The sequence below is a fragment of the Etheostoma spectabile genome, unplaced genomic scaffold (assembly GCF_008692095.1).
Source record: "Etheostoma spectabile isolate EspeVRDwgs_2016 unplaced genomic scaffold, UIUC_Espe_1.0 scaffold00018784, whole genome shotgun sequence".
In the NCBI taxonomy this organism is placed as follows: domain Eukaryota; kingdom Metazoa; phylum Chordata; class Actinopteri; order Perciformes; family Percidae; genus Etheostoma; species Etheostoma spectabile.
Window position 1 is genome coordinate 34,913 of NW_022604463.1, and position 6,353 is coordinate 41,265.

Here is a 6,353-nt window from a genome sequence, read left to right on the forward strand (position 1 = left end):
ATTTCAAGTAAGAGTTCAAAATATTTGCTGTTTGACCACAGTATAAATAAATAATAAGTTCTGGAAGACAACAAGTCCACCAAGTCTAAGTAAGATAAGAGAACCTTCAGGTCTTCACATCTAGAAATAGCTGGATTTCGCCCTGTATAGTTGCTTACGGCCACACCACCCTGAAAGTGCCCGCTCTCGTCTGATCTCGGAAGCCAAGCAGGGTTGGGCTGGATTAGTACTTGGATGGGAGACCGCCTGGGAATACCTGGTGCTGTAAGCTTTTTAGTTAGCCTAAGGCGCTGTGGCTTCTTTGCTGGACGTAGAGCTGACAAGGAAACTGTATTGAGGACGTAACTTTTTTTTTTGAAGCACCATTCTTCTTTAGAATTAAAATAAACAATCTCAGTGTTCAACATTTCAAGTAAGAGTTCAAAATACTTGCAGTTTGACCACAGCATAAATAAATAATAAGTTCTGGAAGACAACAAGTCCACCAAGTCTAAGTAAGGTATGAGAACCTTCAGGTCTTCACATCTAGAAATAGCTGGATTTCGCCGTGTATGGTTGCTTACGGCCACACCAGCCTGAAAGTGCCCGCTCTCGTCTGATCTCGGAAGTCAAGCAGGGTTGGGCTGGCTTAGTACTTGGAAGGGAGACCGCCTGGGAATACCTGGTGCTGTAAGCTTTTTAGTTAGCCTAAGGCGCTGTGGCTTCTTTGCTGGACGTAGAGCTGACAAGGAAACTGTATTGAGGACAAAACTTTTTTTTTTGAAGCACCATTCTTCTTTAGAATTAAAATAAACAATCTCAGTGTTCAACATTTCAAGTAAGACTTCAAAATACTTGCTGTTTGACCACAGTATGAATAAATAATAAGTTCTGGAAGACAACAAGTCCACCAAGTCTAAGTAATGTATGAGAACCTTCAGGTCTTCACATCTAGAAATAGCTGGATTTCGCCCTGTATGGTTGCTTACGGCCACACCACCCTGAAAGTGTCTGATCTCGGAAGCCAAGCAGGGATGGGCGGACTTAGTACTTGGATGGGAGACCACCTGGGAATACCTGGTGCTGTAAGCTTTTTAGTTAGCCTAAGGCGCTGTGGCTTCTTTGCTGGACGTAGAGCAAACAAGGAAACTGTATAGAGGACGTAACTTTTTTTTTTGAAGCACCATTCTTCTTTAGAATTAAAATAAACAATCTCAGTGTTCAACATTTCAAGTAAGAGTTCAAAATACTTGCAGTTTGACCACAGCATAAATAAATAATAAGTTCTGGAAGACAACAAGTCCACCAAGTCTAAGTAAGGTATGAGAACCTTCAGGTCTTCACATCTAGAAATAGCTGGATTTCGCCCTGTATGGTTGCTTACGGCCACACAACCCTGAAAGTGCCCGCTCTCGTCTGATCTCGGAAGCCAAGCAGGGTTGGGCCGGCTTAGTACTTGGATGGGAGACCGCCTGGGAATACCTGGTGCTGTAAGCTTTTTAGTTAGCCTAAGGCGCTGTGGCTTCTTTGCTGGACGCAGAGCTGACAAGGAAACTGTATAGAGGACAAAACTTTTTTTGTTGAAGCACCATTCTTCTTTAGAATTAAAATAAACAATCTCAGTGTTCAACATTTCAAGTAAGACTTCAAAATACTTGCTGTTTGACCACAGTATGAATAAATAATAAGTTCTGGAAGACAACAAGTCCACCAAGTCTAAGTAATGTATGAGAACCTTCAGGTCTTCACATCTAGAAATAGCTGGATTTCGCCCTGTATGGTTGCTTACGGCCACACAACCCTGAAAGTGTCTGATCTCGGAAGCCAAGCAGGGATGGGCGGACTTAGTACTTGGATGGGAGACCGCCTGGGAATACATGGTGCTGTAAGCTTTTTAGTTAGCCTAAGGCGCTGTGGCTTCTTTGCTGGACGTAGAGCAAACAAGGAAACTGTATAGAGGACGTAACTTTTTTTTTTGAAGCACCCATCTTCTTTAGAATTAAAATAAACAATCTCAGTGTTCAACATTTCAAGTAAGAGTTCAAAATACTTGCAGTTTGACTACAGCAGAAATAAATAATAAGTTCTGGAAGACAACAAGTCCACCAAGTCTAAGTAATGTATGAGAACCTTCAGGTCTTCACATCTAGAAATAGCTGGATTTCGCCCTGTATGGTTGCTTACGGCCACACCACCTTGAAAGTGCCCGCTCTCGTCTGATCTCGGAAGCCAAGCAGGGTTGGGCCGGCTTAGTACTTGGATGGGAGACCGCATGGGAATACCTGGCGCTGTAAGCTTTTTAGTTAGCCTAAGGCGCTGTGGCTTCTTTGCTGGACGCAGAGCTGACAAGGAAACTGTATAGAGGACGTAACTTTTTTTTTTGAAGCACCATTCTTCTTTAGAACTAAAATAAACGAACTCAGTGTTCAACATTTCAAGTAAGAGTTCAAAATATTTGCTGTTTGACCACAGTATAAATAAATAATAAGTTCTGGAAGACAACAAGTCCACCAAGTCTAAGTAAGATAAGAGAACCTTCAGGTCTTCACATCTAGAAATAGCTAGATTTCGCCCTGTATGGTTGCTTACGGCCACACCACCCTGAAAGTGCCCGCTCTCGTCTGATCTCGGAAGCCAAGCAGGGTTGGGCTGGATTAGTACTTGGATGGGAGACCGCCTGGGAATACCTGGTGCTGTAAGCTTTTTAGTTAGCCTAAGGCGCTGTGGCTTCTTTGCTGGACGTAGAGCTGACAAGGAAACTGTATTGAGGACGTAACTTTTTTTTGAAGCACCATTCTTCTTTAGAATTAAAATAAACAATCTCAGTGTTCAACATTTCAAGTAAGAGTTCAAATACTTGCAGTTTGACCACAGCATAAATAAATAATAAGTTCTGGAAGACAACAAGTCCACCAAGTCTAAGTAAGGTATGAGAACCTTCAGGTCTTCACATCTAGAAATAGCTGGATTTCGCCGTGTATGGTTGCTTACGGCCACACCAGCCTGAAAGTGCCCGCTCTCGTCTGATCTCGGAAGTCAAGCAGGGTTGGGCTGGCTTAGTACTTGGAAGGGAGACCGCCTGGGAATACCTGGTGCTGTAAGCTTTTTAGTTAGCCTAAGGCGCTGTGGCTTCTTTGCTGGACGTAGAGCTGACAAGGAAACTGTATTGAGGACGTAACTTTTTTTTTTGAAGCACCATTCTTCTTTAGAATTAAAATAAACAATCTTAGTGTTCAACATTTCAAGTAAGAGTTCAAAATACTTGCAGTTTGACCACAGCATAAATAAATAATAAGTTCTGGAAGACAACAAGTCCACCAAGTCTAAGTAAGATATGAGAACCTTCAGGTCTTCACATCTAGAAATAGCTGGATTTCGCCCTGTATGGTTGCTTACGGCCACACAACCCTGAAAGTGCCTGCTCTCGTCTGATCTCGGAAGCCAAGCAGGGTTGGGCCGGCTTAGTACTTGGATGGGAGACCGCCTGGGATACCTGGTGCTGTAAGCTTTTTAGTTAGCCTAAGGCGCTGTGGCTTCTTTGCTGGACGCAGAGCTGAAAAGGAAAACTGTATAGAGGACAAAACTTTTTTTTTGAAGCACCATTCTTCTTTAGAATTAAAATAAACATCTCAGTGTTCAACATTTCAAGTAAGAGTTCAAAATACTTGCTTTGACCACAGTATGAATAAATAATAAGTTCTGGAAGACAACAAGTCCACCAAGTCTAAGTAATGTATGAGAACCTTCAGGTCTTCACATCTAGAAATAGCTGGATTTCGCCCTGTATGGTTGCTTACGGCCACACCACCTGAAAGTGTCTGATCTCGGAAGCCAAGCAGGGATGGGCGGACTTAGTACTGGATGGGAGACCGCCTGGAATACCTGGTGCTGTAAGCTTTTTAGTTAGCCTAAGGCGCTGTGGCTTCTTTGCTGGACGTAGAGCAAACAAGGAAACTGTATAGAGGACGTAACTTTTTTTTTGAAGCACCATTCTTCTTTAGAATTAAAATAAACATCTCAGTGTTCAACATTTCAAGTAAGAGTTCAAAATACTTGCAGTTTGACCACAGCATAAATAAATAATAAGTTCTGGAAGACAACAAGTCCACCAAGTCTAAGTAAGGTATGAGAACCTTCAGGTCTTCACATCTAGAAATAGCTGGATTTCGCCCTGTATGGCTGCTTACGGCCACACCACCTTGAAAGTGCCCGCTCTCGTCTGATCTCGGAAGCCAAGCAGGGTTGGGCCGGCTTAGTACTTGGATGGGAGACCGCTGGGAATACCTGGCGCTGTAAGCTTTTAGTTAGCCTAAGGCGCTGTGGCTTCTTTGCTGGACGTAGAGCTGACAAGGAAACTGTATAGAGGACGTAACTTTTTTTTTGAAGCACCATTCTTCTTTAGAACTAAAATAAACGAACTCAGTGTTCAACATTTCAAGTAAGAGTTCAAAATACTTGCAGTTTGACCACAGTATAAATAAATAATAAGTTCTGGAAGACAACAAGTCCACCAAGTCTAAGTAAGATAAGAGAACCTTCAGGTCTTCACATCTAGAAATAGCTGGATTTCGCCCTGTATAGTTGCTTACGGCCACACCACCCTGAAAGTGCCCGCTCTCGTCTGATCTCGGAAGCCAAGCAGGGTTGGGCGGATTAGTACTTGGATGGGAGACCGCCTGGGAATACCTGGTGCTGTAAGCTTTTTAGTTAGCCTAAGGCGCTGTGGCTTCTTTGCTGGACGTAGAGCAAACAAGGAAACTGTATAGAGGACGTAACTTTTTTTTTTGAAGCACCATTCTTCTTTAGAATTAAAATAAACAATCTCAGTGTTCAACATTTCAAGTAAGAGTTCAAAATATTTGCTGTTTGACCACAGTATAAATAAATAATAAGTTCTGGAAGACAACAAGTCCACCAAGTCTAAGTAAGATAAGAGAACCTTCAGGTCTTCACATCTAGAAATAGCTGGATTTCGCCCCGTATAGTTGCTTATGGCCACACCACCCTGAAAGTGCCCGCTCTCGTCTGATCTCGGAAGCCAAGCAGGGTTGGGCTGGCTTAGTACTTGGAAGGGAGACCGCCTGGGAATACCTGGTGCTGTAAGCTTTTTAGTTAGCCTAAGGCGCTGTGGCTTCTTTGCTGGACGTAGAGCTGACAAGGAAACTGTATTGAGGACGTAACTTTTTTTTTTGAAGCACCATTCTTCTTTAGAATTAAAATAAACAATCTTAGTGTTCAACATTTCAAGTAAGAGTTCAAAATACTTGCAGTTTGACCACAGCATAAATAAATAATAAGTTCTGGAAGACAACAAGTCCACCAAGTCTAAGTAAGATATGAGAACCTTCAGGTCTTCACATCTACAAATAGCTGGATTTCGCCCTGTATGGTTGCTTATGGCCACACCACCCTGAAAGTGCCTGCTCTCGTCTGATCTCGGAAGCCAAGCAGGGTTGGGCCGGCTTAGTACTTGGATGGGAGACCGCCTGGGAATACCTGGTGCTGTAAGCTTTTTAGTTAGCCTAAGGCGCTGTGGCTTCTTTGCTGGACGTAGAGCAAACAAGGAAACTGTATAGAGGACGTAACTTTTTTTTTTTTGAAGCACCATTCTTCTTAGAATTAAAATAAACAATCTCAGTGTTCAACATTTCAAGTAAGAGTTCAAAATACTTGCAGTTTGACCACAGCATAAATAAATAATAAGTTCTGGAAGACAACAAGTCCACCAAGTCTAAGTAAGGTAAGAGAACCTTCAGGTCTTCACATCTAGAAATAGCTGGATTTCGCCTGTATGGTTGCTTACGGCCACACCACCCTGAAAGTGCCCGCTCTCGTCTGATCTCGGAAGCCAAGCAGGGTTGGGCCGGCTTAGTACTTCGATGGGGACCGCCTGGGAATACCTGGTGCTGTAAGCTTTTTAGTTAGCCTAAGGCGCTGTGGCTTCTTTGCTGGACGTAGAGCAAACAAGGAAACTGTATAGAGGACAAACTTTTTTTTTGAAGCACCATTCTTCTTTAGAATTAAAATAAACAATCTCAGTGTTCAACATTTCAAGTAAGATTCAAAATACTTGCTGTTTGACCACAGTATGAATAAATAATAAGTTCTGGAAGACAACAAGTCCACCAAGTCTAAGTAATGTATGAGAACCTTCAGGTCTTCACATCTAGAAATAGCTGGATTTCGCCCGTATGGTTGCTTACGGCCACACCACCCTGAAAGTGTCTGATCTCGGAAGCCAAGCAGGGTTGGGCCGACTTAGTACTTGGATGGTAGACCGCCTGGAATACCGGTGCTGTAAGCTTTTAGTTAGCCTAAGGCCGCTGTTGCTTCTTTGCTGGACGTAGAGCAAACAAGAAACTGTATAGAGGACG

General features: G+C 42.9%; 5 non-coding genes and 8 pseudogenes across 5 annotated transcripts; all 13 read left to right on the forward strand.

Annotated features, from left to right (window-relative positions):
- The first annotated feature begins 152 nt into the window (after positions 1-152).
- LOC116682027 (5S ribosomal RNA) lies at positions 153-271 on the forward strand. The gene has a single exon (XR_004330174.1). It is a non-coding gene; the product is annotated as a 5S ribosomal RNA (ribosomal RNA).
- Positions 272-557: 286 nt separating this feature from the next.
- On the forward strand, positions 558-676 carry LOC116682033 (uncharacterized; annotated as a pseudogene).
- Positions 677-962: 286 nt separating this feature from the next.
- Positions 963-1,071, forward strand: LOC116682037 (uncharacterized; annotated as a pseudogene).
- A 286-nt stretch (positions 1,072-1,357) lies between these two features.
- On the forward strand, positions 1,358-1,476 carry LOC116682029 (5S ribosomal RNA). Its single transcript, XR_004330176.1, has one exon. It is a non-coding gene; the product is annotated as a 5S ribosomal RNA (ribosomal RNA).
- A 681-nt stretch (positions 1,477-2,157) lies between these two features.
- On the forward strand, positions 2,158-2,276 carry LOC116682028 (5S ribosomal RNA). The gene has a single exon (XR_004330175.1). It is a non-coding gene; the product is annotated as a 5S ribosomal RNA (ribosomal RNA).
- Positions 2,277-2,562: 286 nt separating this feature from the next.
- On the forward strand, positions 2,563-2,681 carry LOC116682038 (5S ribosomal RNA). The gene has a single exon (XR_004330177.1). It is a non-coding gene; the product is annotated as a 5S ribosomal RNA (ribosomal RNA).
- Positions 2,682-2,964: 283 nt separating this feature from the next.
- On the forward strand, positions 2,965-3,083 carry LOC116682034 (uncharacterized; annotated as a pseudogene).
- A 286-nt stretch (positions 3,084-3,369) lies between these two features.
- On the forward strand, positions 3,370-3,487 carry LOC116682036 (uncharacterized; annotated as a pseudogene).
- Positions 3,488-4,160: 673 nt separating this feature from the next.
- Positions 4,161-4,278, forward strand: LOC116682035 (uncharacterized; annotated as a pseudogene).
- Positions 4,279-4,562: 284 nt separating this feature from the next.
- Positions 4,563-4,680, forward strand: LOC116682031 (uncharacterized; annotated as a pseudogene).
- A 286-nt stretch (positions 4,681-4,966) lies between these two features.
- On the forward strand, positions 4,967-5,085 carry LOC116682030 (uncharacterized; annotated as a pseudogene).
- Positions 5,086-5,371: 286 nt separating this feature from the next.
- On the forward strand, positions 5,372-5,490 carry LOC116682042 (5S ribosomal RNA). Its single transcript, XR_004330180.1, has one exon. It is a non-coding gene; the product is annotated as a 5S ribosomal RNA (ribosomal RNA).
- Positions 5,491-5,776: 286 nt separating this feature from the next.
- Positions 5,777-5,894, forward strand: LOC116682032 (uncharacterized; annotated as a pseudogene).
- Positions 5,895-6,353: the final 459 nt, after the last annotated feature.